Raw genomic sequence first — 24,875 nt, 5'->3', positions numbered from 1 at the left:
TCATGACCTCAAGATCCTTAATCACATCTGCAAAGCCCCCTTTTTCGTACCAATTCAGGTAACATTCACAGGTTCCAAGGATTAGGATGTAGATATTTTGGGGAGGCCACTTTTCATCCTACCACAGAGGTGTTCTTATACCAACTCCAGAGCTCCCCTAAACAGTAATTATTAACAGGACAATTATCCAGTGTGTAGACTATTTGGACATTTTGCTTTTCTATTTTATTATTCTCTGGCCTTTCTGGGCCACATTGTTCTAAGAGTAGAGAGATGAAACTCAAAGGGTCAATTTAACAATTAAATTAATGAAAGGTTGATGAGTAGCTTTTCCTTGCATTGCAGCTCTGACAAATGGTTGATGAGTAGTTTAATTCGTTGGCTAAAATGAATATAATATTACCTGAGATTTGTTTATTCCTTGCTCAATTTAACTCAGATAATCAAGAATCAATAATAGAGAGTTGGGAACCCAAAAGGTAGATCAAATAAATCATTCATTTTCTATTTGTGTTTTCTTTAGGCTCTCCTCTTGCTAGTTTCACAAATTATAAATTAATGAACCATGCAGAAGTAGACTGTGAAATCTGTCCTCACGGGCAGGAGTCTCAGTTCTGTTTCTGTTTACTCTGGAATTACTCTGGCCAGTCACTGTGGGAAGTTTGAAAAATGATAAGAATGAATCTATTTATTTCTTTATATTACACTAGGATTCTTTAAACATAATGGATCTAATGAATCCAGTTTCTTTGTTTAACAAAAACTTCAGAAAGTGCTTTTGTATTTCTAATAAATATTTAATGATGTGGGTTTAAATATTTATAAATTCATTCATTCATTTATCTGTTTATTCGGCCACTATTTAATCAATGCCAACTGTGTGTTTGCCACTGTTCTGGTCACTGGGGTACCTTAAAAGTCTGAATGTACCTTGCAGTACTCTTAAAGCAAAGCTTAAATACTGAGAGAATCTAATTTATGTGAGTTGGTTTGCACTTCTAAGATCCTAGGAAGAAGGACGTTAAAGAAATCTAAGTCAACATTGGCCTTGACTCACTCCTTCACGTATCAGGCAGCTCTAGCAGTGCTGTGTTGTGGATAGAAGTGCCTCTTTCCAACTCCCACTAGCCTGACTGCATTGGATAGAAAGCTCTGATATGGTTTGGCTATGTCCCCACCCAAATCTCATATTGAATTGTAGCTCCCATAATCTCCATGTGCCATGGAGGGACCCCATGGGACGTAATTGAATCATGGAGGCCGGTCTTGCCTGTGCTGTTCTCATGATAGTGAATAAGTCTCACAAGATCTGATGGTTTTATAAAGGGCAGTTCCCCTGCACAAGCTCTCTTGCCTGCTGCCATGTAAGACATGCCTTTGTTCTTCCTTCACCTTCCACCATGATTGTGAGGCCTCCTCAGTCATGTGGAACTGAGTCCATTAAACCTCTGTTTCTTTATAAGTTACTCAATCTCAGGTATTGCTTCACAGCAGTATGAAGATGGACTAATACAAGCTCTAAAGCTAGGATAGTGACTGGAAGGCCCCCGTTCGGAGGGTTTAAACTTATGTTTCAACAACCCAACGTAAAATGAAGATCTGATCAATTAACCAGGTGATTGAATTGAGGAAGATAGCCAACCAAAGTTATTCTAACTCTGGAAAGAAATTTTTTACCACCTTCACGTTCCAATAGATGAATCAAATGAATAGTGATTATTATCACATTAGCAGTATAAATGCCTATGTGATTCAGTGTTGTAAATACACACACTTCAATTTTGCCTAGGTATTTTCATTATTCTCTGTACCTCCATCATAACTCCACTGTGTATGCTTATGATTTTTATCATTATAAATAAGTTATTACTCAGACAATAAACTTATTTCTTTATTAAAACTCTTTATTTAGGATGGTTGTATTAGGTTGTATTTAATCTCTTTATTAAGATGATTGGCTTTCTGAATTATTTTGATATGCACTGAAAACAAGAAGTAAATAAATATAACTTAGAAAAAACAATAGGGCAAGAGATTGAAAGGAAGGTTAGATTTCACCATCTTGGCACTGAGCATGTGTCCAACCCAGAAAACAGGAATTCTCTCCTTCTTTTCAGAATGACTATGTTTTGGCAGGCAAAACTGCCACTAATTTATTGATTTCTTCTCTTCCTGTTAAAAAAATAGTGAATATTTCACTTAAGCCTAACTTGTAAGTATCAAGACAAAAATACTATGACATCGCCTTAGTATTTTTTTGAGTTGACATTTGCACAACTCAAACATCCTATCTACTTTTTAACCAAGGATTGTGTATTATTGAAATTGGGTGGCTGTGTTTTACCTCTTTGCTCAGATGTGTTTACGAAAACCATTGAGGGCAGGCATGGTGGTTCACACATATGAACCCAGCACATTGGGAGGCTGAGACAGGAGGATTACTTGAGCCCAGGAGTTTGAGACCAGCCTGGGCAATAAAGGAACACCCTATCTCTTAAAAAATCTTTCTTAAAAAATTAGCCAGGCATGGCTAAGGGCATACCTATAGTCTTAGCTATTTGGGAGGCTGACACAGGAGGATTGCTTGAGCCCAGGAGTTTGAAGCTACAGTGAGCTACTCTTGTGCCACTGCCCTCCATCTTGGGCAACAGAGAGAAACCCTGTCTCTAAAAACAAAAATAAAGAAAAGGGTTGAGTACAAATAAGCATTTATTGGGAAACAGTTGTCAGTTTCCAGCCTTTGATCATCTTCCATTCCTCCCCCTGAATATTTCTTCCTGAATGATTGGTCAGGTGACAGCTTTAAGACTTAGCTCAAACCCATTGGAGCCTGGCTGTCCAGATGACCTGGTGTGGCTGGAAAGGATTTTGCCCTCCATGGACGTGACACTGTGGGATGATGTCAAGGGCTCTGGGGTGGGACAGAAACAAGTGGAAACTGGATCTGCCTGTCACTAGCTACTTGACCAGGGCCAAGAGATTTTTCCCTTTCTGAGTTGCCAATTTCTCCACTGTGAACTGCATACAGTCGTAAGTACAGTGGTCACGGAGTGGGTGTAGTGGGCCTGCTGAGAGAATTCATTTAACCTTCTTCAGGCTCAGGGAATGCCCACCTAGTGGGGCTTCTCTGCATCCTGTTCCTCTGGCCCTTGTCCCAGTCCTCTGCACTCTACCATGAGGAAAATCAAACTGAATTTTGATTCAGTTTGGGCCGCGTCTTTAACAGAAGCCCTATCTCTAGCAATCCTGTACTTTGTCTCTGGTTAGTGCACAAGGATTAATGTACTTCAGGTTTTACCTTTTCCTTTGGACTGTGAATTCCGTCAGGCCACAGAGTTTGACACACTCATCTTTGTCTTCCCGCCATCTTACCCAACACCTGGAGAGGTACAGCTGTTTCATAAGTGTATGTTGAAATGAAATAAAATGAATGTAGTACATGGCAGAAGGTTGTCTCTTTTAAATACGAATATAGATGAATCTATGCATTCATGCATGCATCAAATTTATATTGATTACTTCTTGTGTGAAAGATCTCCAAGCTCTCTCCTCAGCTTCAAATATGTAGAAACCTTCTGTTGAGCTGATGAGGAAAAAGAAACATAAATTTTTTAAACGACCTGTCTAAGGTAATTAAGTTATTAAAATGCTTTTTCAGTGCAAAACACTATTATCTATCTATGCATATGTATACCAGGTTCAGACTCTCTTTTTCTACTTAGGTTATGGGGAAAAGCTCATCAGCTTCAGTTGAGATTTTCACTGCTTTGAAGAACTCATTCCTAATTTTCATTGCCTTAAAAAATGATAAAAACTTCTTCGTTATTTTTATCACATTTTTGTCACATGCATTTATTGTCTTCTCTGCAGTCTCGCTATGCATCCCTCAACAGCCTCGTGACTCCACCGTGTTTTTGCATTGGGTCCTCTGGGGGAGTAGAACAATATGGCCAACACTCATGAAGCACTTATTGTGTGTGAGGTATTTTATTGTAAGCACTTTACACTTAATAACTCATATTTACCTTCTGAGGTAGGTTAAGAAAAAAAAAGGTAGGTAGATAGTTTTTGCACCTGCAAAGCCCCACTTTGCAGATGAAAAAATTGACGTTAAGTAACTTGCTCAAAGCCCCACATTTGGTAAGCTATGGAGCTGGAATTTGAACCCAGGCAGTCCGTCATTAGAATCAGTGCCCATGACCACCATGCTCCACAGTCACAGGCTACAATGAAGATGGTGCATTGGACACATTTGAATGTAATCCACATGCAGATAGGGTTTGCATATGCTAGTGGGAAAACCCTTTGAATACTACCAGGACTCTATCATCTAGTCAATCTGTAACACCCAGAGGGAGTTCACATTTTTCTGTACTGCCATCCGGCGTAATGTCAGCTCTGTATTCAGGCACAGGAGGAGATATAGTGGTGGATACTCAATAAGTACTTACAAAATATGAAGGATCACTAAATAGGAAAAGCAGATATTAATACCTTCACCTCTGTGGTTGTAATCAGTAGGCCTCCCTTTCATGAGATAAGGAATTACTTTATAATGTCAATGTTTTTCTATAAATCTATGTTGGGCCATTCTTGCATTACTATAAAGAAATACCTAAGCTGGGTAATTTATAAGAAAAGAGGTTTGGGTCGGGTGGGGTGGCTCACACCTATAATCCCAGCACTTTGGGAGGCTGAGACGGGTGGATCACCTGAGGTCGGGAGTTCAAGACCAGCCTGACCAAAATGGAGAAACCCTGTCTCTACTAAAAATGCAAAATTAGCTGGCCATGGTGGCACATGCCTGTAATCCCAGCTACTTGGGAGGCTGAGGCAGGAGAATCATTTGAACTCGAGAGGTGGAGGTTGTGGTGAGCTGGGATAGGCGACAGGAGCGAAACTCTATTTCAAAAGAAAAAAAAAAAAAAGAGGTTGGACTGATGACGAGTCTGCAGGGTGTACAGGAAGCGTGGCACCAGCATCTGCTTCTAGGGAGGCCTCAGGAAGCTTAAAAATCATGGTGGAAGATAAAGGGGAACAGGGACTTCATATGGTGAAAGCAAAAGCAAGGAGAAGAGAGCCAGTGGTAGGAGGAGGTGCCACGGTTTACAACAACCAGACCTCGCAAGGATTCACTCACTAACAAGAGGACAGCACCAAAGCATGAAGGATCTGCCCTGATGACCCAAACACCTCCCACCAGGCCCCACCTCCAACACTGGGGATTACAATTCAACATGAGATACTGGGGGGATAGCCAAACGAGATCAGTATCCTTGAATGCAGCAGAATGTAGTGATCCTCTCAAACTGAGTGTAAGGGTTTGCTGTACAAAGAATATTACTCATGGCCTCTTTATTTACACTGGTGTGTTGGAATTTAAGTTGGCTGTTGCTGTAGTTTGATGTTCAGCCACTTGCAATCTTGGCTAGCTAACATAAACTCAGACGTTTGGAGTCATACAGAGATTCTTGTTTCCAATGTAATATGTAATATAGTGACTTGGTGTGGGGGTGTCAATTTGATGACTTCAATATCTGTTACCTAAACATATAAAAAAATACAGTCTGTTTCAGTCTTACAGACTGTTATAAAACCAAATGAGGTCATGCCTGTGAACTGCTTTCAGCTCTTTGGTGGAAAATACATTATAAACAGTATGTCTTCTTCTTATACATAATAACTTTGCTGGGGAAGAGCTCAAAATTACCTTACATGGAATATAAGATATTCATGGAGGTATTTGGAAATTTATGTCAGTCTCCCTTGTACTTATTTTTGGAAATGGCAATTTTTCCCAAATAAGACATAGAAACTTATATGGGCAAATGTGGACTGTTAGAATAAAGTTTTCCTTTATCTAAAATTCTTTCCAAAACTAGACAAACAAGTAAAACCAGGTATGGGGGGTGTGTGTGTGTATGTGTAATTTTTATGAGAATTACAAATTGGGTCTGTTGATCTCAGGAGCTATCACTCACTATATAATCAGAGAAGAAAATGACTTGATGCTAGTGTCTTTGTACGGTAGTTGTTTCTGAACTATACTGTATTGCTTTCCCATCATGCACATTGATATGTACACTGAGGTTCATTCTGCATTTGCAAAATAACTCATGAACAAGCCAATGTTCAAGATAATTCGAGTGAAAATAACATCATAAATGTGTAATAACTATCTAACTATACTGAATCCTGGCATGTTGGGAACTGGCAGAGGCCAGTCCTGGATGTGCTCGCTCACTAACTGGGATCCTAGGTTGTTTGAGAACCTGGAGGCAATGTCATGAGCAGGCAACATGATCGCTCTGACTGACCCGGCCATGAGGCACCCAAAGCCCCATCAGAGGCTTTGGAGATGCCATAGGCCAGGTGTGAGGCTGAGATGGGCACCAGATGAGTGACCAAGGGCCTGGCACAAAGGGCCCTGCATGGATTTAGCAGAGCATTCCCAGCCATTTCAGCTGGCTTCTATGCCTACCTGCTTGGGAAGATTTCCCTCCTTGGCAACTTAACAGGCACTAGACAAACTTGGCCAGATATTTGGAGCAAACAGAAGCAGTTCTACAGATCTGTACTGCAATTATTTGTTTCACACAGATAAATAAAAACTGGGATCAAAACTTTGATCAAGAGAAATAAGTTATTAATCCCCCCAGAATTTTAAAAATTCATTTCTGAATCAATTTCATTAGAACAGAAATAAGTCTACCTCAATGGGACAGATATGGAGAGTAGTCTGAAATGAATGGAAAACTAGCTTGCAGTGCTGTCTGGTGGGTGTTGATAACAATGAGGTGCTTCTTTTACCAAAGCAGTGTGTCCAGGGCAGGTGACATGCTCAGAGATCAGGGTAGGGCAGGACTTCAGGGGGTGCCTGGCCAGCAGGAAAGATAATTGTTCATTTTACAGTTTGACCTCAGGTCTAAAGAATCTGCCCGGGGCTGGCCTTGAAGAAGGTTGCATCGTCCCTGCTTTCTGGCAAAGGTAGACTTTCTTATTTGAATCCTAAAGGCTAAAAGAAAAAGAAGAAAAAGAAATTGTCATTAATAACTGTTGGTGACCTAAAACGTTACACGTCATTCAAACTAATATTCCTGTTGAATGTTGTTATTACATGTCACTCAAACTAATATTCCTGTTGAATATCGTTATTTAATTACATTCAAATGATTGACTTGCTTATTATACTAATGAAAGAAAGAAAAACTGGTAAGTGGAAACCTATCAGTGAAATGGTGCTTCTGACTCAAGAGACTTATCAGTAGAATGACCCCATAAAGTTTTCACCTCAAGTAAGGCAAAGCCATATAAGGAAAAAATTCAGCCGGGCATGGTGGTTCATGCCTGTGATCCCAGCATTTTGGGACACCAAAGTAAGTGGATTTCTTGGGCCAGGAGTTCAAGACCAGCCTGGGCAGCATAGTGAGACCCCTTTTAGTTTATTTGTTGTTGTTGTTGTTGTTGTTAGTGCTTATCTATGTCTTGTTATATTTTTACCCCAAATACGCTATTTGTATTAACTATTTTCAGTTCATAGAATGTGGATGTATTTCCATGGCAGTAAGTTTTTCTGTATAATCCATATAATCATTTCAATGGGTGCATTATATTCTATAATATGAATCCCTCATCATTTAGCTGATCTTAAATTTTAATCTTTTTATTGAACATCCAGGTTTACTTTCTCTTTTTGAACAAAATACAGATGGTAATTCCTATGTATATCTTTGTTTTCTTGCTTAGTGAGGGTAGAAACAAGGTCTCTTGTTTATTGCTGCATTCCCAGGAATTAATAAAGCACACAGTAGACATGTAGTATAATAAATATGAACTGAGTGAATTAATGGCCTGGTTATTTCCATAGGATTAGGAGTGGGACCTGATGGTAAGGCAGGCAGCCTGGTGATTGGGGTGGTTGAGCTGCTTGTGGCAGGGACCAGAAGTCATTTAGGTTTGCTGACGCTAGAGGTTGCCTGGGAGAGAGGAAGAGGCACAAAACTGGAGTTGACTTCTTCAGATATTCGCTGAATGCCTACTGTACACATAAGGGCAGGAAATAAAAATCACTTCCTCTCTTGCTTTGTTTTTCCAAAGTGGTCAATCTCCCTCCTGCAGGAAACCAACGTTTAAGGCCAGTTTCAGGCCAGTGTTCCTTGTCCTTTTCACCCTGTTATGCCAGCAGTAAGTAGAGAAGAATGGCAAAGAGCCTACCAGATTTAAGTCTCTACCACTTACTGGCTCTGTGACCTTCAGTTGCCTAACCCCTGGAACACTGGTCTTATCTCTGCAATATAGGGGTGATAATAATAGCTAATAATAATAGTTGTTGTACCTTGCAGGGAGTAAGAGATTAAGTGTTAACTCTTGCTAGCTAATATTATTATGGATTCGGTAAGCTTCCAATAGGTTCCCTTTCATCCTTTTCCGTGAGAGAAAGCCACTGGAAGCCCCAGACAAACCAATTTACTGACACATGTGTATATGTTGAGTTTTCTAAAACACAATTATTTTATGGATTAGGGACCATCTGCAGCTACACTGGTTGTACAGTAACACACTCTTTGATTGAGCAGAGAAATTTTTGTTCTTGTTCTCCTAGCTTTTAAGTCATGCTTTTTCACCACATAGCTATTAATAAACAACAGTGCCTGGCACCTTGGTGAAAAGAGTCACTATTTACCAACACCCCCAGCCCTACTCCCACCCTCTTATAGTAGGAGAAGAGGTCTGTATGAGCTCAATGGAAAGCTGTTTCTGAGCTTGGGGTTGGGAGAACAAGCTGCAAAATGTCCGTTACGGGGTCCAGAATTTCAATGCATGTTGCTTTTTCAAAATAGAATAAATTGTTCATTTCTTCTCTGCTGACCACAGGTAACTCAAAGGTAACCCTAAAGCCGCGAAAGAGAAGGAAGGAAAGTGAGTCCTGACGCGGAATAAGCAGTATTGTATATTACTGAAAGATGTGGAGCTCTGAATATAAAAAGATAGAGAGTTAAGGGCCGGACACTGTGGCTCACACCTATAATCCCAACACTTTGGGAGGCCAAGGCAGGTGGATTGCCTGAGGTCAGAAGTTTGAGATAAGCCTGACCAACATGGCGAAACCCCATCTCTACCAAAACAAAAACAAAAATTAGCCAGGCGAGGTGGTGCATACCTGTAATCTCAGCTACTCAGGAGACTGAGGCAGGAGAATCGCTTGAACCCAGGAGGCGGAGGTTGCAGTGAGCTGAGACCACGCCATTGCACTCCAGCCTGGGCAACAGAGCAAGACTCTGTCTCAAAAAAAAAAAAAAAAGAAGAAGAAGAAGAAGAGAGAGAGAGAGAGAGTTAAAAGACAGAGAGTATGGTTTACTTTAAGAAAAATTCTTGAATTCCCCACCAAAAGATCTTTCTTCTTTTCTTTGAGATGAAGTTTTGCTTTCGTTGCCCAGGCTGGCGTGTAGTGACGTGATCTCGGCTCACTGCAACCTCCACTTCCCAGGTTCAAGCAATTCTTCTGCCTTAGCTTCCTGAGTAGCTGGGATTACAGGCGCCCATCACCATGCCCAGCTAATTTTTTTTTTTTTTTTTTTGCATTTTTAGTAGAGACAGTTTCACCATGTTGGCCAGGCTGGTCTTGAACTCCTGACCTCAGGTGATCCATCTGCCTTGGCCTCCCAAAGTGCCGAGATTACAGGTGTGAGTCACCACGCCCGGCCCCAAAAGATCTTTAAAAATGGCATTTCTTAGAATCCCATCAAGTTCCAAGGTGTAGAGTTAGAAGATGACAGGTATATGTCTCAGGGACTTACCAACTGGAGCAGGAGCTGCAGGCTCCTGGTGGTAGACAGAAGACCAGGTCATGTGTTCAACTTGAATCTTGGTGATGGGGCAGGTGACCATTCTTCTCTTGAATTTAAGGAGCCATTGATAAAACAACTGTTAAATGTTAAACACCTACCTTGGAGTCACAGAAGAGACTCCAGGCATCACCCCACCTAAATCTCTATTAGTCAATTGTAACAAAACAGGCCATTATAGGTTGAACATCCCTAATCCAAAAATCTGAAATCCAAAATGTTCCAAAATCTGAAACTTTGTGAGCACTGACATGACACCACAAGTGGGAAATTCCACACCTGACCTCCTGAGACAGGTTGCAGTCAAAACACAAACTTCTTTCATATGCAAAATCATGAATGATGTTATATAAAACCACCTTCAGGCTACGTGTATGAGGTGTGTATGAAACATAAATAAATTCTGTGTTTAGATTTGGGTCCCAACCCCAAGATATCTCATTATGTATAGTACAAATATTCCAAAATTTGAAGAAAATGCAAGGAGGTTTCAACTCTTTCCAGCTGTCTTCTTCTGTCCCTTAGAGCAGAGATTGCTGTCATCAACAATCACTTCTATTCCAAGTCCCTTCTTGGCAAAAGTGTGGGCTTCCAGACCAAAACTGGACTGTTATAATCATATCTATACCAGCCAAGTGAGCGGCTGCATGGATTCTCCAGAAAGACCACCTTGGTCCCAGTGGACTGTGCCCTATGCAACTCTCTTGACCATCCTCAGAGAAAGATGCATTCAGTGTAATTTGGCCCTGTACTACTTCCAAAGACCTTCAGTTACCAAGCCACAGCACATCAAAGCTACCATCAAAACATAATGAGGCTGGTATTCTAAAACGTTCAAAAAAAGAAACCCGAATAATCCAGCCCTTGGTATAAACAGGCTTTTATTCTCAAGTCAGGAAGATAAACTGATACATATGCTTCCATTAAAAGGTTGACAAACTACTAAAAATATAGCATATGTACTTAGAATGTTTGCTTTCATCCTTGAGGTCAATATCAACTGGATTTATAATATTCCACACTTCAGATATTGACATTGGGATGAGTGAAAAATAACTTTAGTAAAATGTTTTTTTATTGTACCCTTAAAAACAAAAACAAAAAGGGGCTGACTATTCTGCAAATTTTGGATACCAATTAAGACCTCAGAAAGTCTGGAGGGAACCACAGTTTCCAAAGCCTGCTGGCAGCGTTAGCCTAAGAGAGCAAGTGGCATGCACAAGTGACTGAATCAAGACCACAACAAAGTATGGAAGAACTGGGCAGACAGCATCAGGAGTATTGGCAGGAACTTGAAAACCACCAGACTGGTTCCCATTGCAGTGTGCAATAAATAGTCTTCCCTTTGCTTACAGTTATAGTTCGCTGCTCCCTGTGAGGAAGGCCCTCCTTCCCCTCTTCTCTCCTTGTCCACCCCGCTTAGGTGTCTCTTTCACTGATGATAAATAATGAAAATCCTTGGCAAGGTATAATCATAGCCTGATGACTACACTAAGTATGTGCATTTGTACATCTGAGGGTCAGGGCGATGAAGAGGGAAACCAGTCCCTCTGTAATCAAAATAACTTGATAACACATATCATATATTATAAATATTTAAAACACAGTTAACAAAAATAGTTCTGATTATTTTACTCCCTCAAGGGCATAGGCCCTTTGTTCAACAAATATCATGCCTCCCTTTCTTCTAAAATGTATATCTGAATCTCTTTTCAGACATGAACCTCACTTTGTTTATTACCTTTGATTTCAAAATGTACATTTGAGGCCGGCGCAGTGGCTCATGCCTGTAATCCCAGCACTTTTTGGAGCTGAGACGGGTGGATTACTTGAGGTCAGGAGTTCGAGACTAGCCTGGCCAACATGGTAAAACTCCATCTCTACTAAAAATATAAAAATTAGACAGGCATGGGGGTGCGCACATGTGGTCCCAGCTACTCAGGAGGCTGAGGCACAACAATCGCTTGAACTCAGGAAGCGTAGGTTACAGTGAGCCAAGATGACACAACAGCACTCCAGCCTGGGCGATAGAGCGAGACTCCATCTCCAAAAAAAAAAAAAAAAAAAAAAGTATGTTTGAATCTGGTCTCAAAATACGTACTAGAGTTTGTATTGTATGTTTATTAACTTTTGAGTCCAAGGATTATTTTCTTTGTAGACTGCAAAACAATTTCCAGAAAGGTGGTGAGGAGGAGGGCTTAGGTTGTACTCAGAATAGAACACTTGGAAAAATTATATGTTACGAATTCAGAGGGAGCTGTCACCAGGCTGGTGGATGTCCAACTCATTTCTTCCTGAATGTAGATTTTTTTTAAGGGAATGGCGAAAGCCATATTAAAAAGAAATTCACTAGTAGCAAGAGTATGTGCTAACACAGATCTTCAGAAGATTTTAAAAGCTTACTTAACACCTTCATAAATCCAAAGCGTGGAAGTATGAACAAAAGTGTTATGAAGAGCTGCTGAGTCCAGCTACCATTCCTTTTTCAAGTCTCTTACTTTAACAACACCTACCTGTGTTTTTCCATTTACATTACAAATTAGAAGAAAGTTAGTACGAGACAGACCCTTGCTTCCTTCAATGGCAAGAGTGAGGGCAAGGGCAAAGCCAGTTGATGAGTTAAGTTATTTATTATTGCCTGCATTTACTCATTCATTCATTCATTTATTCAACACTGAAAGATTGCCTTTTGTTGGGCCAGACCCCATGCCCAGCACCATATAAATAAGGCTTTGTGTGGTGAGATAAGGAAAAATTAAAGTAAGTACTATATGACAAGCAAAATAATGGAAGGAGATGTAAGAGAAGTACAGAGAAAAGATGGCTTAATTCTACTTGGGAGAAATTACTCAAAGGAGATCTCTGGGGACTTCAGCCGGTATTAAAGAATGAAGATGTCTTTCATTGGGTTTTAGAGGGAAGGAAGGAAGATTCTAGGCAGAGACAAGAGAAAGCCCAAGTGCACAGAGACATGATTCAGCATGGCTTAGGAAATTTCAACTGTCACTGGAGCACAGTTTGCAAGGGAGAAAGCAGCAATAGATGAGGCTAAAATTTCAGATAATATCCAATTGGAAGTCAAAGTTATTTTTGAAGCAATGGAAGCTGTTGAAGGGTTGCTTGTAGGATATGCTCCGGTCAGATTTTCATTTAGAGGGATCAGTCTGGTGACAGTCTTGGGGTTGGATGAGACGGAGAAGCAGCAGAGAGTTTATCGGCAATAATCCTTGTGACAGAGGGCGGAGCCCAAGCAAAGGCTGGGGCAGTGGGATGGGGAGAACGTGTATTCAGTAAATATTTGGGGGTAGCATCAGCAGGTCTCTAGCCGTAGATGGATGGTACCATAGGTAAAGTCAGAAAGTTGGGAAACCTGCAGCAGTCTCAGTTGCTGGCTTGTATTCATTATAGTAGGCCAGACTAGTGCTTCTCACACAGTTGTAGGGAGCTTTTACTTTCAATTTGTGATCACACTCACTGCCCATGAGTAGTATGTCACTCGTGCCATATGCAACTCACTACAGGAGTTCATCAGTACTCAACCCGGTTATACCCTGCTCAACGAGATGAATCCACTCATGACACTTAGGTAAATGGTAGTATCAAATTATTATAAAAGCTTCTTAATGCTTTACTCTCGAAACTATGCTTCTCTTATTGTGGACTAGTAATAAATTGTTCATAAATCAGCACCAATTCATGAACTACACTTTGAATAGCTAGATTATGATTAAAAAGTACTTTTAAAATCGTCCCCAAATCTCAATGGCTTAACACAAGGGAAGTCTGTTCCTTGCTCACTGTTAACTGTCTGCACCTGGTTGATAAGTAGTTCTCCTCCACTTGGTGACTCAGAGACCCAGGCTCCTTGCACATTCTGTGCACCATCCTCTAGGGCCTTCTCTCAGATCCAGATCTATCTGCCAAAAAATAAAACGACATGGAGGAGAAACATCCACTTCTTAAAAACTGTGACCCAGAATGGCTCATATCACTTCCACTCACATTCCGTGGGTTAGAACTCAGTTGCATGGCCACACCTAATTGCAAAGGAGACTGGGAAAGGTAGTCCAGTATTATACCCAGGACAAAGAGGAAGTGAACTGGGGGGTTGGGAGACAGTCCACGGACTCGGACACGTGAGTATTCTAGATGGTACTCAGAATGACGCTGCTAACAAACCACATAATTCCTTCCAGAAAATATATTCAGCCTGAGGTGCGGTGAAGCCAAAGACAGACTCCTCAGAGGAGTTCAAGGCTTCCCCACAGTCCTGAGCTTCAACCTATCTCACAGCTTTGTTTGGATTAGGGACAGTTCAGATACAAGCGAAGGCACATCTATAGCTTTTGCACAAGGCATACGTGCATGGTTAATTAAATATGCAAGGAGTGCCACATGCATATGCATGGACACTCAGAGGTTGTTTATTACCTTTGATTTCAAAATATATGTTTGAGGCTGGCATATTGTGAATGGACTGGTTCACACTGTGCAGGAATAGATGCCCCTTTAAGCCCAAAGATTTACAATCTTCGTATCTCTACATACGGCTTTTATCTTGGCATTATTTGGCAGTCTTGCGAGTCAAAAGCATACCTTTTGAGGTGGGTCAAGTTGATCATTCTTACAAGACAGACTAGGGGCTTGGAGAGAAAAACAAGATCATTTACAGCAAAGGCTGAGCCTCTAAAACGTTCAATGTGGATTTAGACTTATTTGTTCCCACTTATTCACTGACTAAATAGCCTCTTGGTTCATTAGTTTTAAGTGCTACAGCTAAATCATTCACATTTCATAGAAAATGTAATGAATGCAATTTAAAATGTCACCCAAATAAAGAAATGTAAAAATGTCACCACCACTCTCTGAGTCCTCTTTAGTGCTTTTCCCAATTCAACAATTAGTTTCCTTTACTACCTTTCCATTTTCTCTGCAATATCCTAAAAACGGAATTGAGGCAAACATTTTAAAGGATCATTGGGTTAAATTCCAGACACTTAAGGAAAAGGTTGCCATCCTCTTCAGAAAACAACTCCTTGTGCCACTACGTGACAATGCATCAAATATTTTAATACAATTGCTAAGAAGACAGTAGTTTTGGACCTGGCACAGTGGCTCATGCCTGTAATCCCAGCATTTTGGGAGGCCGAGGTGGGTGCATCACTTGAGCTCAGGAGTTTGAGACCAGCCTGAGCAAAAAAGTGAAACCCCGTCTCTAAAAAAAATACAAAACAATTAGCCAGGCATGGTGGTGCACGCCTGAAATCCCAGCAACTCAGGAGGCTGATGTGGGAGGATGGCTTAAGCCCAGGAGGCAGAGGTTGCAGTGAACCAGGATTGTGTCATTGCACTCCAGCCTGGGTGAGAGAGCCAGACCTTGTCTAAAAAAAAAAAAAAAAAAAAAAAAAAAAAAAAAAAAAAGAAGGAGGAGGAAGAAGAAGACAGTAGTCTTTGTGGAGGTGTGGAGTTGGAATCCCTATCTGAGCTTCTCCATCTTCTAGCTCTGTGACCTGGGCAAGTGACCAAATCTGAGCCTGGGCTTCCTCTTCTGTGAGATTTGGGCAACCCCACAGGGTTATTGTCTTCAGTCACATGTGACACCAAAGCCTGGCATGTAGCACACACTCAAGGAATGGTGGGTCTACTATTGTGGCAGTGGTTTGTGCCCATCAGAGAGAGACTTTAGAGGCCAAACTCCACTCTTCAATCAGTAAGCATCACAGGGATCTACCATTGTCCACTGTCTCCCAGTCTCTATTCTGGGAAGGATAGGGAGGAAGCAGAGCATGGTTACTGCCTTGCTGCATGGCAGGATGTATCCATTTGCTGGGGATGCAATAGCAAAGCACCACAAACTGCGTGGCTTAAAACAACAGAAACAGTCTCTCACAGTCCTGGGAGCAAGAAGTCTGAAATGAAGCTGTTGGCAGGGTTGGTTCCTACTAGAGATTCTGAGGGAGAATCTGCTTCCTTCTCACCCACCTTCTGGGGGCTGTTGGCAGTCCATGGCATTCCTTGGTAGGTGTGTAGCTGCATCACCCCAGTCTCTGCATCTGTCTTCACATGGTCTTCTTCCTTGTGCATGACTGTGTCTGCTTTCTCTCTTTTAAGAACATCTGTCATTGAATTCAATCTCACATTCTAATCTGTTGTGAATGGATATGGTTTGGCTGTGTCCCCACCCAAATCTTGTGTTGAACTGTAGTTCCCATAATCCCCACGTGTTGCAGTTGGGGCCCAGTGGGAGGTGATTGAATCATGGGGGCAGCTACCTCCATGCTGTTCTCATGATAGTGAGTGAGTTCTCATGAGATCTAATGGTTTTATTTGGAGCTTTCCCCAACTTCGCTCTGCACTTCTCCTTGCTGCTGTCACGTGAAGAGGGACATGTTTGCTTCCCCTTCTGCTGTGATTGTAAGTTTCCTGAGGCTTCCCCAGCCATGCAGAATGGTGAGTCAATTAAACCTCTTTCCTTGATAAATTACCCAGTCTGGGGTATGCCTTTGTTAGCAGCATGAGAATGGACTAATACATGAACTCATCTTAACCTGATTACATCTGCAAAGACTTTCCAAATAAGGTCACACTCATGGGTCTGGGAGTTAGGACTTCAACATATCTTTGGGGACCATCACTCAAACCATAACACAAAGGACAGCAAAGAAGCAGCCATTCTTTCTCTTTGTGGTGTTTGATTTCCACAGTGCCCTGGAATCCCTTTCACCCATTGCCTTAGCAAAGGTGTAGCAGGGACAAGAAAGCATTTCCCAGAGAGAATCTAGGGTCGGTTAACCTGCACTAAGCATCACTTGGGCCACTTACCCATTGAAACCAGAGCAGTACCTGGAAGCATCTTGGATGAAAGCTCACTTCCCTCTTTTTTCCTTGACAAGTTTCAGAGAGGAACCTAGTGTTGTCCACGGCTGTCTCCATATCTTCTTCCCTTTGTGCTCTGTCTCACCTCCTGCACTGAGGATAGTGGCAGGGACATGTAAATTTTTCTCCAAGAAATATACTGTCTACTTCCAACACTGCCCCATGCAGCTAGCAAGAAGTTCTAGGACTCAATCATATGGGATCTTTCTCGAAACCTGCTTAACTATCTGCATTAATAATCAGCTTGAGGTCAGAATGGGTAAGAGTTGGTGGTGTTCATCAGCACTCCAAGGTTAGTACACATTGCCACACTTCAATTCCTATATTTTCTCTTTGGTCTTTAGGCTCACCTATGTGGAAAGAAAGACATACATGACATGAAACTTAAAAAATTATTTGCATGCATGAATAAAACATCATTTAAAAGTAATCAAATTGCTTTAATAAAGTTTTTTTTATTCTGAATTGTGAGCACATTGCGAGCATTTGTGAGGGCCTGGGATAAAGAACAGGTGCTTGCAGCAGCTGTTTAAAATTTGCCAGGATCAGCAATGACCCCAAAGCCTGTGGCAATTACCCTCACTGACAAGTTGTCTTAAAAGATATGACAATAAGGGGGCTCACCTTCCCAAATTCATCTTAGATACCCATTTTCATTGTTGTTAACATGATGCTTTTTTACAGATAATCAAAGGGAAGTAGGCCATGGTGTCTGCGTTACTGACTTGTTGAACTATTACTGCTTTACTCAGCCTTTCTTTGTAATTATGAGGTGAGAATAAAAGGTGATAAAGCACAGGTTTTTCTGGAAACAGCAATGCACTTACATTTCCCATTTGTATCTTACTGGGCTCTTTTAAATTGTTTAGAGCCCTCAAGAGAGGCCACATTCACACCAAAACATTCAGACCAAATGAAGACATAAACAATGCACTTTCTCTAATCGTTGAACCCAGTTAGACAACATCTGATGTAAAGCACAAGAATGAAGTCAGCCTGCAGAGGATTAAATCTGCCAGGCAGCACAGCTGCAGGTCAAACTCTCTTCTAAGGTCAGACTCAAAGACCAACAAAAGACCAACAGGTGTGTAAAGTCTGGTAGGTTAAAGGTCTTGCTTGCCGTAGATATAGCACGGGGGAACAAGAGAGCCAAAGGTTTTGTTGAGACTTGTTAACTACAACTATAAGAGTTAAAAGTTGAGTTTGGATGTTGCTATACTTAGCTTATTCAAAGGATTATCTTATTTAGTTTTCTCTACCACTCAGAGATCTTTAAGATAATAGTAATAAGGCTATTATCTTAAAAGGCAGGTACCAACATGGATTCCAAGCACAAAGAAATTATATCAATGGAAAATATAGCAATTTTAACTTAGATTGTTAAATATATTCTATTTTTATGCCAAAATGAAATGCCCAAAGGAAGAATATGAAATCCATGTTATTTTAGTTATACAGAAAGCTAGTCTATTCTTGCTGTTATTGTTTTTGTATGATAAAACTTATAAGAAAATGAAACTATGATTTTTATAAGAACAAATAATAAAACATCTAGAAGCACAAAATATTTCCCCTTTAAAAAATATTATTTGAAAGTAAAAGACTGGAACTGTTGTCTTTAAACTGAGTCGTTTCCTTGTTTGGTCTGATATATTACTGAAATTTACGGTTTTATCCTAAGGTGGAATTGACTAAAATTTAGCATGTAGAGAATATAAAAATCTTTAAATAAACATTTAGAACTTAGGCACGACCAGGCGCGGTGGCTCAAGCCTATAATCTCAGCACTTTGGGAGACTGAGCCAGGTGGATCACTTGAGGTCAGGAGTTCGAGACCAGCCTGGCCAACATGGTGAAACCCCGTCTCTACTAAAAATACAAAAATTAGCAGGGCATGGCGGTGCGTGCCTATAATCCCAGCTACACAGGAGGCTGAGGCAGGAGAATCACTTGAATCCGGGAGGCAGAGGTTGCAGTGAGCCAAGATGGCACCACTGCACTCCAGCCTGGGTGACAGAGTAAGACTCTGTCTCAAATAATAAATAAATAAATAAATAAATAAAACCTAGGCACTGAGTTTACCAAAACATATATACTTGTTGTAACAAATATATATAGATAGATCGTTAAGTGGTAGCTAATGAGGGGGAAGCTATGAGTTTTAGCTTTGTTAATTCATCATTGACTTCAACCTAACGTGTGATATATAAGGATGAATTCTTTCCATTTATTTTATTCACCAAGAGAATGCTTTCTACTGTGGGACTGAATGAGTGGCAGATTATCTTTCTTTGGCGGCCATAAAATGCCAAATAGTACTTGTGGTACAAGTACCTGGATCACAGAAGCATACTGCATGGTCATTTCCATTTTCCTTTTCTGTTTTGTAAATGGAAAATAACAGACTTGATGGTCCATGGTTCCACTGACCTCCACCCCACAGATGCTCTGCCAGATGTCTGGGAAAGCACATGATAAACTACTTGCTACCCAGGGGATGGCATCATTCTGATGTTCGGTGTTTTCCTTCGCTTTTGGCCCTGGGTCTCTGGAGCGCGGGCCAAGGGATCTGATCCCAGCGTGATCCTATTTCAACCCCTGGATGCTGGGAGCGTCCCAGCTAGAAGTTTTGTGAATTACCATACCAGATGGTGAGGGTCACGGTTCTCCAACTGGGGCTGAGTTTTATTACTGCTAAATTAATAACAGTGATTGACACAATAGGAGCTAACAAGAGATTTTTCCCTTCATTCGGGCCACTGTTAATTCTAGCATCTGTAGACATTAATTTCTTTAAATTAATTAGAATATTTGGTAATGCAGGGCAGCAAGGGGGATGGTGTGGTGGGGGGCAGCAACAATGATAGAATTTTGTAGACTTCTTTGAGTCCTGGTAAGAAAACTCAGTAAGAACATACTCTTATTGTGTCCTGAAAACTGGTTAGTTATTATGCTCCCTAAAGAAACAAGACTCTTCATGCTAATTTCTGTCTTACTGCTTCCTCTGGTTAAGAACATCAGATTAATGAAGTATTGTATTACAGCAATCATTTGTTGGGAAAGTACCAGCCTGATTTGGTGCAGGTAGGAGGAGTGAGGGCAGGAACAGGGGGTTGATCCCAACATGATGCCAGAGGTTTATTTATGAACCACTTAGACTGTACCTGTTTAATTAAAGACGGATTTTCTCATTTTGGGGGTAGAGCCAGGAGTAGGTATACCTTCTGCTATGCTGCTAAGGTTATGCTCGGAGTGGGCTGGTACTCGTGAGGTACGAGTGAAACACAGTAAACTTAAATGCCACCTTCCATTAGATTGCTAGCAAAAAATGACTCGAGATTCTGTGTTTCACTGCTCCCGGAGAAGTGCTGAACATGGGAGAGGAAGGGGGCATATCCACAAAACCTGCAGGCAGATCTAGGGGACAAGCTGCACTACCACAAATCTGGGCGGGTACCTCTCAGCAGCAACTCCAACTGGGTTGTCACCTCAGTCAGCCCTGGAGAGACAGCCACCATGTTCTCTCTATTTTTGGAGTCACGTGTCATTGAGAATCCCCAAGCACAAGCAATCCTCCAGTTTTTTCAAAATATGTAGCTATACACCAAAAACATTCTTCAGGTTTTAATGTATTACTTGCAACTAAATTCAAACTGCTGCCCTAAATTTGAGTTGGATGGGCCAGCGTGATATTTTAGGCTCACCAGCTGGCTCAGGGTAGTCTGCAGACCAAAGGCAGGCAGGCTTGTTACAAAGCAGCGTTATTTGAGAAAAAATACCCCAAAAGTGCTAGGATTCTCACAGAGTTAATATCCAAAGTTTCCAGAGTTTCAATGGACATTCCAAGATTACTGGGTTTCATGGAAAAACCAAATGAGGGATACTCTCCCCAGCTTTTCATTCTTGAGTACAACCTAAAAATGGCATCATACAGCCAAGACTCACCCACTTCAGCCTAAGAGACATAAAATCACTTCCTGATCAAACCTGTATTAATTTAGAAGCTTCTAGATTATTGAATGTCAAGCTTGTCCAACTCATGGCCCACAGGCCACATGCTGCTAAGGATGGTTTTGAATGTGGCCAAACACAAATTTGTAAACTTTCTTAAAACACTATGATATGGGCCAGGCGCGGTGGCTCAAGCCTGTAATCCCAGCACTTTGGGAGGCCGAGACGGGCGGATCACGAGGTCAGGAGATCGAGACCATCCTGGCTAACACGGTGAAACCCCGTCTCTACTAAAAAATACAAAAAATTAGCCGGGCGAAGTGGCGGGCGCCTGTAGTCCCAGCTATTTGGGAGGCTGAGGCAGGAGAATGGCGTGAACCCGGGAGGCGGAGCTTGCAGTGAGCTGAGATCCGGCCACTGCACTCCAGCCTGGGCGACAGAGCATGACTCCGTCTAAAAAAAAAAAAAACAAAAACATTATGATATGTTTTTTGCAATTTGTTTTTTTTTTTAGTTCATCAGCTATCATTAGTGTTGCTGTATTTTATGTGTGGCCCAAGACAATTCGTTGTCCAGTATGGACCGGGGAAGCAAAAAGCCTGGACATGCCTGCTGTATTAATATCTATCTATCTATATATATAAAAATTATATACACATAATATATTATATATATTATATATATATAGTGGGTGCTTAGTGCCTGAATCCCTTCTCTGGAGATTGCAGGAAGCAGTAGGATAACCTGGAGAGAATTCTGGGAGTAGCAGATATGGGTTCTTCCACTGGCCCAGAACTTGTTGTGTAATCTTAGGCAAATGCCTTAAAATCTCTGGGCCTACTTTCCCAGTCTGCACAGTGAAAAATTACATCTGGGTCTCTTAAGAACTGACTCATCTCTAAAACTCTAGGAATATCTCATCGTACTATAGGCCAGAAAAATTGTTTAGCATTCATTTTCAAATCCTATATCTAGAAACATGCTTGAGGTCCCTTTATGTGTTGAGTCAATATTTGCCTAGGAGAAGCTCCACAGGAATATTTTAGAGGGATAGTGACTTACGCAGAAAAGCAGAACTCTTAAGTGTTTCATCACATTACTGGTGTCTTTCACAAGACTGTTTCTTCTTCTTCCTTTTATTCTTGAACATTAAAATGTTGTTAAAGATTGTGTCAGCCACGAGGCCACAAGTGTGAAGCAGAGTTGAGTTTGCCTGCGTGAGAATGGGTTAACGTCACCCCTCTAAAGTGGTTTGTTTTAGTCTCTCCACAATTTACAAATAAATTTTGTATTTTACCTAAGCTAGTAGAAAGTAACCATTTTTAACCAGTAATGGGAGATGAAAGTATGCGCATGTATGTTTAATGTATGTTTATACACATATGCAAATATATTTGTGTATATATAAAGGCCATGCTAATTATCATCACAAGTTAAAGTACCATATTCCACCTCAATAATGCTTTAAAAATATAACGCAAAATATATAATATTTATAAAAAAAAGTTTTAATGGGAAAAAGTTCTAAAACCACAAGATATATTCAAATCAAGACTTAAAATACTTTTCTTAAGTCTCTCCTACCTGTCTCATTTCAGACTTCAGTAAACCAGCTCTTTTTTTTTTTTTGAGACAGAATTTCGCTCTTGTTGCCCAGTCTGGAGTGCAATGGCAAGATCTCGGCTCACCACAACCTCCGCCTCCCAGGTTCAGGCAATTCTCCTGCCTCAGACTCCTGAGTAGTTGGAGAGGCTTGCGCCACCAAGCCCGGATAATTTTGTATTCTTTTTAGTAGACACGGGGTTTCTCCATGTTGGCCAGGTTGGTCTCGAACTCCCAACCTCAGGTGATCCACTGCTTTGGCCTCCCAAAGTGTTAGGATTACAGTTGTGAGCCACTGTGCCCAGCCACAAGCCGGATTTTCTTTCACTGGTCCTAAACTTGAAAAATGATTTTGACTTAAGTTTTCTGGGCACTTCTGTCCTGAGAAGTTTCCCTACAGTCTCAATATTATGATGACAGTCTCATATTGAAGAAGACTGCTCTAAGCAAGTCTAGATTCAGAGAACTAGGGATTCTCCTTCCCCAGTTCCACACAACACCAGATATTTTTCAGGGGTGTGTGTGTGTGTATGTGTGTGTGTTTGCGTGCATGTTTTCCCTCTCTTGTTTTAGCTTAACCAAACAAAAGCAGCAATGCCAACTATTTACTTACCATTCCAACATACCTAAGTATGGTACAATAAAAATATTCTAACCTGTTGTATCACAGTAGCTCTAATACCAATCTTCAAGTTATATTCAGCATCTGCCACAAGTCACATTTGTTTTTGATGTAAGTTGAGTTTACTCATGTGCCTATGAAATGGAATCATTTTTATTATTTATAGTGTATGATTTACCTGCTGTACGAATATTTTTGCAGCTTTTTGTATGTGCCAGCTACTTTTCTGAGCACTGGGTATTCAAAAAGCCAAATCAAACAAAATATAAATATATGGTGCTAAAGGCGGTCACAAGTCAGTTGTGCAGTAGAGGTAACCTGACTCCCTGAGGCTCACTTTGCAAGTGCTAAAATTGTCACACAGTTCCCCCTTGTCTGAACCAATCCCAGTCCTTGTGACTAGGGCAGCTGGTCAAATCATATATTCACTGCTAAACAGTATTATAAATGCATCTGTCTTTGGTAAAGATTAGCCTATCATTCTTGTGCCATTGGATATCACCCCTGTGCTTGTTGTCCTGAACAGTGTCCTAATGGAACAGCCAGACTGTGCCCTTCCCCTCCCGAAAGATGTCATCCAAACAAATAAAGAAGTTGCCTTCAAAGACCTGGATGTGGCCATTCTCTTGGACTCTGTGCCAAGAAGGAAAGGTGTAGAGAGGAAAGATTTACTGAAAATGTAAAAATCTTCAAATGGCAGGGTGCAGCCTTGGAGAAATATGACAAGAAGTTCATTAAGGTTATTGCTATGGGAAACCCAGCCAGTATCAACTGCCTGACTGCCTCCAAGTTGGCTCCATCCAGCTTCAAGGAGAACTTCAGTTGCTTGACTTGTTTGGATCACAACCAAACTCGAGCTCAAATTACTGTTAAACCTGGTGACTGCCGACAGTGCAAAGAATGTTACACATCTGGGGAAACCATTCCTTGACACAGTATCCAGATGTCAACCAAGCCAAGGTGAAGTTGCAAGGAAAAGAAGTTGTTTATGAAGCTCTGAAACATGACAGCTGGCCCCAGGGAGAATTCACGACTGTGCAGCAACATGGTCCTGCTGTCCTCAAGGCTTGAAAACCATCCAGGGCAATGTCCACTACAAGAGCCGTCTCCAACCACCTCAGAGACATCCGGCTTGGAACCCCATAGGGAGAGTCTGTGTCCACTGGGGTTGTCTCTGATAGTGACTCCTGTGGTATTCCCAGTCATCGTTCTACTCATTCTCTGTTGTATTCAAGAGTAAGACCTGGACATTTGTTGAAGCTCTCTCTGTTAATGATTCCTCATGTAAGAAGATGGATCTTACTGCAAAGGAACTGGCAGGGAAGAAAAAGAAACTGCTTTAGAATTGCTTTCCTCTGTCTGACTATAAATCATTTTGATGTTACTAAATGCCGCAAACAGGAGAATCTAAATGTCGTCTTTGACGCTAGTACTAAATAGTAATACTGCTATGTGTAAATTACTCGTGAAAAACAACATGTTTTGAAGATTATGTGCTTCTCAGGACAGACCTGTGAGTGACAGTTTATTATCATGCCATTAATCCTGCATTCTAACTAAAAATATATGTTCAAATAAAAAATAATAAAGGCAGTCACAGGTTCCACTCTCTCTGATAGACACTCATTCCATCCAGATTTTGCTTCTTCTCATTTCCTTCAGAAATAGATCCTAAAATGTACAGAGTCCAAGCAATGTGTGAAGTTCTATCCACATCTTCTTACCAGGCCAACCTACTTTAAAAATATGCAAACAGTGTTTGTGTGTGCATAAGTAAGATCAAAATTTATCACCATGATTCCAAGGTGCAAAAAAATGAGAGATTTTCTTTAATTGACCTTATCTTGCTCTCGTTCTCTAAAATGCTTTATTTTTGTCAACTGAAAAGTAACAAATTCTTTTAACGCACTGTGCAGAGTTAACACGGCAGGCCTGAGATTGCTATCTTTAGAAAGCCCTGCTTGCGAGGTTGGCCCTTG

General features: G+C 41.0%; 1 pseudogene; it reads left to right on the top strand.

The window, feature by feature from the left end:
- The first annotated feature begins 23,287 nt into the window (after positions 1–23,287).
- On the top strand, positions 23,288–24,579 carry LOC102126530 (malate dehydrogenase, cytoplasmic pseudogene; annotated as a pseudogene).
- The last annotated feature ends 296 nt before the right edge of the window (positions 24,580–24,875 follow it).

This window comes from Macaca fascicularis, chromosome 4 (genome assembly GCF_037993035.2).
Source record: "Macaca fascicularis isolate 582-1 chromosome 4, T2T-MFA8v1.1".
In the NCBI taxonomy this organism is placed as follows: Eukaryota; Metazoa; Chordata; class Mammalia; order Primates; family Cercopithecidae; genus Macaca; species Macaca fascicularis.
Note: the sequence above shows the minus strand (reverse complement) of the source record. Positions and strands in the feature narration are given on the sequence as shown.